Raw genomic sequence first — 7907 nt, forward strand, 5'->3', positions numbered from 1 at the left:
ATGAACATGGGTCCATTTTGGTCCATAAGGAGTTAAATATCAAGTGCAGCCCAGTATTAAGAGAATGTGGATAGGCAATGATAGTGATCTCTTTACATTGCTATTTAACAGCTTTAAGCAGTGCATCGCTGACCCTTCCCCTGTAATAGTATATGAGTAATTAACTTTCAGTTAAAAACCAACTTTCAGTTAAAAACCAACTAAAGATGGATACGAGAATATGATTGTGTTGATACTTAAATACTGATGATTTTGTGCTGGTATTCTACAGCTTTTGTTGGTTTTCCAGTAGAGTCTCTATCAAGAAGCCAAAAAATGAGTAGTACCTCAGATGAGTTCCTGTAGTTAGGAAACGATGATAACCTATGGGAAAAAAATAATACTTTTTGCTCTCTTCCAAAGCTTTTCCTAAACTTTAGGACCCGCTGTTCGTCAACTGCATATATTTCCATAAAAACATAGTTATAAATTAGAAAGGTTCAAATTTCAAGTAAGGTGAATATCATGCTTTCTGAACTCAATGAATAATATATTTGCTATTTTTAAGTTTATATCACAAATAAGATAGTTACACACACACTGTTACGTCAGAAATATTCGAAGTCAATATTGATTTCCGGTTGTTCCTTAAGTTTGGTAGCTAATAAACTCACAGGGAAAGAACAGTCGATCAGTTGACCAAGAGAGAGACGCTTACAATCTATCCAGGAAGAACCACATTCATGTTCTGTTGAATTTCAGGGGGTAATAATTTATAAATTAATTTTTTATACTAAAAATTACATACAGAGAGATTTCTCTGGAAATTCGTAAATTTCAATTCTTTTTGATTTCTCCGTGTTCATAATCAGAGATGTAATCAATGTTTTTCTAATAAATCTCATATGAGTTTGCGCAAACCCTCTTGCAGCAAGAAATTCCTTTAGTTGCTAAATTCTATCTTTAAAAAGGGATAAACGTTACAATTCAGTTTCAAAAGTACAAGATCATTTGCTGTTAAAAGTTCAAATCGTTAAAGTTCAAAACGTGCAACAGAGTTCTAAACTATTCGAGTTATATAAACAAATATTTATATAAATTTACAAGAAAAATACGCATATGCATTTAAAGCAAATTAAAGAACACTTCAAAAAAGTCTAAATAGATTCTTGATGTCAGCATGGATTTACATTATGAGGCTATTACAGATATGAATATATGTTATACATGTTATTAATATTTCAGAAAAAGTGGGCAAAATTTAGTATTTTAAACATTTTACTTCTTTAGTAATTATTTTCACTGGCCAGTTACACAAAAACATTGGAAGCCACTAAAATTCAGAAATGAAAAATAAGATCCAAAATAAGACAAAGTAAAAAAGTTGAACTTGTTGATTACAAGAAAAGTCTAAGTAACAATTCTACTCCTCACTTTTGATTATCGTGTCCATACTACACTAATAAAGAGAGAATTACAATGAAGAACAGTCCATTTCTTCTTATAGAGGCCGGAACTTTTGTAAACGGATTGGAAGTTATGTTAATCTTAGATGTTAAACGGTCACTGGCCATTTAAGATGGAATTCTGCAACCATTCTTCTTGAACGTTTTTAGTTTATGTGAAACCCTATGTCGCCATGATTCTGAGAATTTCTCTCAAAACTTCTGTGACAAAGTTCATCTTTAAATGCTAATTTTTAATATAAATTTGATGGCATTATGTGAGACGTCGCCTTTAATTCCTGCTCTTCTGTTAGCCAAAGAACATACACTTGGTTTATCTTGCAATGGATCGAAGGTTCATCGTAAGCTTATCATTTTCTGATGCTAGATATCCTTTAAAAGTGTTATCATTTATGGAAGTGGGATATTTTTAAGATTTTTACAAACGCTGAAAGATATATGAAATAACACATGTATTGCTGATGTGCCCCTTTTGAAGGCAGTTTTTCATTTTTTGCCATTAGAGCGTCAAATAGAAAAAAAATCACAAGCTCCAAAATGCAAGACCGCGTAGAATAAATGTACAGTGTGTTAATGGTTTTACAAGTGAAAGATCGTAATCCCATTTCATTTACGGTTCTTTAAAAAAAGAGGGAAAAGAAAGAAATATTGTGGGTAAATGCAGTACAAGTTTGAAAGTCTTTTTCATCCCTATATTACTAATCATTACCGGATTCTCTAATTTATATCAAATAGTTCTTCAGACCATTTAAACGCCATTTTTATAAAAAGCCATTTTGAGTCTTAGAACAATACACCAGTGGAAGTTGTTTTTACTTTACAAATAATGAACTGAAGACTTAATTTTAAAATTTTTTGAAAGAGTGAAATCTCTTTTGATTTAAAATCGCTACAGTTACATATCAGTAAGAGACAGTTTAGGGACAGGGATTTTTACAAGTACGATCAAAAGGCTGTCATCAATTTTTAAACTAGTATTTCCTCTTAAGCTATCGTACTCGGATTTTGTATACGGATAGTTTGTGGATGACAATACAGTGTGGTAAAGTGATTTTTTTTTCAGACTTAGGTTTTGAATTTTTTTTTAATTTAATGTTTTAATTTGTGAATTTTTTTACGAATTTTCAAAAATTGCTATATTTTTTCAACTATTTGAGGTGCACTATTTTAAAATTTCAAATCTAAAAATGTATCAGAAACAAAGATTTGAAATTTTCATAAATTAGAGTGTAGAGCTATTAGGATTTTTCGAAGCAAGAGACATGAAAAATGAGCAACGCCTTCGCCGGGAATCGAACCACGGACCTCTGGAATAAGAGCCCAGCGTGCTGAAGACTACACTACGAAGGCATGCTAAGAAGGCAGGAGAAATACCTTATATACTTCCCCTTTTAAAGACGACTGGGGTTTTAGGAGACCCAGTCTTCAAATCCTGGGTGTGGAGAATCATCATCCAAAACCCTTTTAGTTCGGGAGCCATTGTAGAGCTATTAGGATTTTTTGAAGCAGGAGACATAAAAAATGAGCAACGCCTTCGCCGGAAATCGAACCACGGACCTCTGGAATACGCGCCTAGCGTGCTGATCACTACACTACGAAGGCATGCTAAGAAGGCGGGAGAAATAACTTATAAGAGAACAAACTCTTTAAACATCTTTTAAAACAAAAATGATTAAAAATGTATTAATTGAACTAATTTCTGCACTTTTCTAAGAAAAATGCTGCAGTAAGGGGAAAGAAACTGTTATTCTTGCTGTCGGTAGAAAATATACTTTCAGAATTATGATGTCATTACTTCAGGTAATTCTTCTTGCTTTCGTACAGATTCCTTTATAGTGTTCATAGTTCATATAGTTCTAATATCAAGGAAGACACATTTTAAAGACTGATTAATATTTATAATTATTTTCAATAAAATCTACACTATCTTTCCATTATATAAATGCTTTTTTTCTGCATTTCATTTTAAAAGTCATTTTATAGGTAATATTATACATTTTATGAAGTTTTAACATCCAAAAATGTTTTTCTTATATAGATTTAAAATTTTCAAATATTGTAAAACAAGCTCTTTCCCCTCATTTCAAACAAGAATAATAAAACATATTAATTACAAGTTTTTTAGAATTTTTTTTAGCATCAATAAGCCATGTTTTTTAACTCTCTCATGGTATTTCTCGCTACTATGAAATCTTTCTCGTGGATTTTTAAACTATTTCCTGATAACCTATCTAGCTCAAATTTTACTCCCGCACTTAATGTGGATAACAATAGAAAGTGTTGCAACGAATTTTTTTCCCAATTTGATTTATATTTTTAATTTAATTTTCCCACTTTCTTCTATTAATGAACAAATTAAAACTCACAAAATTTCTACCATTAGATACAGCTTGGAAAAAAAAGTTTGAAATGAAGTTTATATGAAACTTTTAACGAGATTTCTGTTTTTTGTGGCGCATGTTAGGAAGTTGTTAGATTTATTTTTATCATTTAACAGAATTGTTGGAAGTAAAAAAGTTATTTTTCTTTGCTGAGAACGATTTTTCAACTGAATAATTTTATTGACAAAGTGTCATTGAGACTAAAACTGTGAAGATAAAGTTAAAAAATTTTTTCATAAAATAAACTTTCATTTAAAATTCATAAAATAATGAATGAACTAAAAGAAGAAAAATAGTTTACAACTCTGAATAATTGTTCAGATCGTTGCCACCAAATATTAGAGCCCTATATCATATTTAATGAAATTAAATAAGGAAGAATCTGCATGAATGTAGTATGTATGTTTCTTGCTGTAAAAAAATAACGGTACCTAGGGACATCAAATTCTGAATAAAGTAATCCTCCACTCGAATATGGGCAGAGAAGCTCCACTTTGGAGTTTATTTTATTATCTATTTCACATTTTTAGAACTTCAAGGAATTTTTGCTTAACAAACTCAAAGATTTCAAAGCGTTCTATTAACATTAACGTGAATCTTCAAGCACGGATATTTTATGCCCCAGGTTTCTTTACGTTTCTGAATGGTTTTCTTCTTATGTTGGTGGCTTAGCAACGCAAAGACTTTACATTGTCTAATGGTATCTTGCGTAGAATGACTTTGAATCTCTGCATCACTTTTCAAATCCCGTTTTGAATCCCCCGTGGAAAAAACATCCCTTTGGGCATAACATAAAATTTGAAAGCTTTCAGATTTTTTAAATTTATCTACAGTTTTATATCAAAATTTATTAATTAATATTTAATCAAAATTAATTAATTAATATTTTTTAAAAATTTATTAATTAATCAAAGTTCGCGTAAAAATAAGGAAATCTATTAACTAAAATGCATTGCCATAATTAAAAGACGTTATGTTTAAAAATGTAAAATTTAGGTCGCCTCACGCTTTTATCATTCATGATATAAAATTTTAGGTGATTTTTTTAATGAATTATTAATATCTTTCCCATGACCTTGATGACAGATTTTTTTATCCTTTTAGTTCATTAACATTTTATGAATTTTAAATAAAAGCTTATTTTATAAAAACTTTTTTTAACTTTATTTCATTTACTAGCTCAGACTTAAATTCGATCAAGAATATGTCCATCCGGAATCGGCTAGAAACTTCAACTTACAACATTCTCAGCACCCAAATTTCGTAAAATCATTTTGCATAATTAATATATAGCAGAAAAATATTATATATTTCACTCCCTAAAGCTTTATCAAAACCAAATTTGTTTAAACTAAGCTCACTTCACCTGAAGAGTCGAGAAATGCACAACTCATTTCACTTTTACTCTGAGAAACCATTTACCAAATAATTAATCATTCTTGTAACTGCAATCGTATAAGATTAGTCTCAGAATGCATCTGTAAATTATTGGCATTAACTAACCAAAATCAATTAATTGGATCATTTGTGGGAGCACCTAAATGCCTATTTAAAGACTTGGCCTGTTTAATTCGTCATTACAATCGATCGGAATTACGTAGATGATGATTTACAGAAAGGTTTGGACACTAGTACCAAACTAGTTACCAACCCAAAGATAGAAAAGACCTCTGAGTGATGCAGCTAACGTGAATACTGATATTTAAATAATTATAATAATTATGGTTGATTTAGTACACTAACACTAAATCAACCATAATTATTTAAGGAGGATTTGCTGTTACATTGCTATTAATATTATTTTAAATAGCAATACTTAATAGTCATTGGAACACACATAGTGCTCTTGCTTCAAGAATGTCTAATTCTTGAAAGCATAGTTAAACTGCCTAAATTCCTTCATTTGCATTTGTCATAGACTACCTTCGCTCTGTTTGGGATCAGGTTGTAGGGTTTTTCTTATTTTGCATAACAAATTTATTTTAAGTTTGATAACTTTTTAGACTTCTCAACTTCCCCTCACATTCTCTCGCCAGGAGGTAAAGTTAAATGAAGTGCTTATTTAAACGTGTAAATATCTCAGTTTATTCAGAGCGTGTTTCGCTAGCCAAGCGCACGTTTCGTTGTTATTTCGCTTTTACGATAGTAAGCATTTTGGCCTTATCATATTTAGCCTCACACCGGTTAGGTTCTTGTGAGTCCACCTCTTAGGCGTAACTTAAGTGCTATCATGCCCTACTTATTTCAGGTTTGATTTACATTCTACGTTTTAGTTTCCACCCCATGTTGAAAGTGTTTTTGTAACGCACGAAGACCGTGTCTTTCTGTCAACTATTTTGAATTAATAAAGGATTATTTTTACCCTTTGTCTGAGTCAGTAGTTTTATTCACGAATTCGTCAGGTCTTTATAGGTCTATTCTAGTTTATGTGGACAAGAGAGACAGACTCTGTGAGGTGAACTGTGTGCACATGTTGATCCCCTAGAGCAGCGTTTCTAATCTGTGGACTTCGAAGCCTGCTCTTCACAGTCCTCCTAGATTTTTAAAAAAAGCAAAAAAAAAATGAATTCCAAATTAGCTGCGAATACTACATTATAGCTGAAAGTCTCAGAGTTTAGAAATTGCCCATTTGCAATTGTCTGTTCCTTTTTCTCCTAAAACTGACATTTTATGAAATTTATTATAAGTTACCCTGCAATAGACTTCCCACTCTGATCTTAACAGCCAGAAAGTGACTCAAAACACTATGACTGTGGTAATTCAGAATACATACAGGCTAAGAACAACTAGACAAAACTCGGATGTCTCATACATCTCATTAATGTAAGTTCCAACATTTATATATATTTTGAGTTGATTAGCTAAAATTATCCAAACTTATCCAACCGACTCCAATTATTAAAAATTCATACCATTTTTCTTCTGTTTATTACTTAATGCCTGTTAATTTATTAATAATTCATTTAATATAAAATTTTAATTAAGTGAATTTTAAAAATATAAGTAAATCTATATATATATAAGAAAGAGTCTATCTGAGTGCACCTCGAAGCGATGTTTTTAAAATTCGAATGAAATTTGTTTTATGTTATGTTTTTGATGAAATCGCATCAAATCGATGGCACGCAGCAACAATGGTACACAGCCATTGTGGCTGATATCAGCACTGTTGCCACTCGGAAAAATAAGGGCGATAATTCTATGCACTTTTTAAATTTAATGTTTCTCTTGGAAACTGAGCGTTTGTGGAATTTGTCGAGAAAACGTTTGCTTTGTTGTACATTTAAAAGCCAGACGAAGGCTGGCCGCATAGCAGCTAGTATAAAACACTATAAGTAAATATAAGATATAATATAAATGCTTCAAAGCGGACAACAATAAGTTGTCCGCAGAACATTCTAATTTACGCACATTGGCCAATGAATAAGAAATCTTTGAGATTTTCATTCGAATGCGTGCTAGGAATAAAGTATGCAAAATTTTTTATGACTTGGGTTACACGTGGTTAGAATGTTAGTATAGTAAGGTGTATGAGTGCTTTTCACGATGAATGAAGTAAACTGGGAAAAACAACAGATCTTTCACCATTTGAAAAAGAGCTTATTGTTCGTTCCCGTTTAGCAGGGGCCGCGATTTCGAAGATAACAAATCTCACTGGGCTCTCGAAAGTAGCCATATCAAAGTTTTTCAAAAGCTGGAATCACAACCAATAGTCCTTCTCTAGAAGACGTTACTGTGGTTTGAGCAGAGTTTTCCAAAAGAGTGATCGCCGGCGTCTCCGACGAATTGTACGACAGAACAGGAACTCTACTGTGCTTCAAATGACACAGGTCGTCAACCAAGGCTCTTCTCAACAGATTTTAGCTCAAACCATGCGCAGAGAATTGCAGAGGATAGGAATGCATAGTCGGGTGCCTATGAGAGAACCCCTTATTTCTGCCCGGCATTCCAAAAATTCGTTTCCACTGGTGTCGGGAAACCAGACACTGGACATATGAGTATTAGAAACGGGTAATGTGGTCAGATGAATCACTCTACACCTTATTTTTCACTGATGAAAGACGTCGAATTTGGCGAGAAG

General features: G+C 32.1%; 1 non-coding gene across 1 annotated transcript; it reads right to left on the bottom strand.

Annotated features, from left to right (window-relative positions):
* Positions 1 to 2722: 2722 nt before the first annotated feature.
* TRNAK-CUU (transfer RNA lysine (anticodon CUU)) lies at positions 2723 to 2795 on the bottom strand. Its single transcript has one exon. It is a non-coding gene; the product is annotated as a tRNA-Lys (tRNA).
* Positions 2796 to 7907: the final 5112 nt, after the last annotated feature.

Source organism: Stegodyphus dumicola, chromosome 4 (assembly GCF_044657685.1).
Source record: "Stegodyphus dumicola isolate Sdum_Otavi_A_Nest chromosome 4, ASM4465768v1".
Taxonomy (NCBI): Eukaryota; Metazoa; Arthropoda; class Arachnida; order Araneae; family Eresidae; genus Stegodyphus; species Stegodyphus dumicola.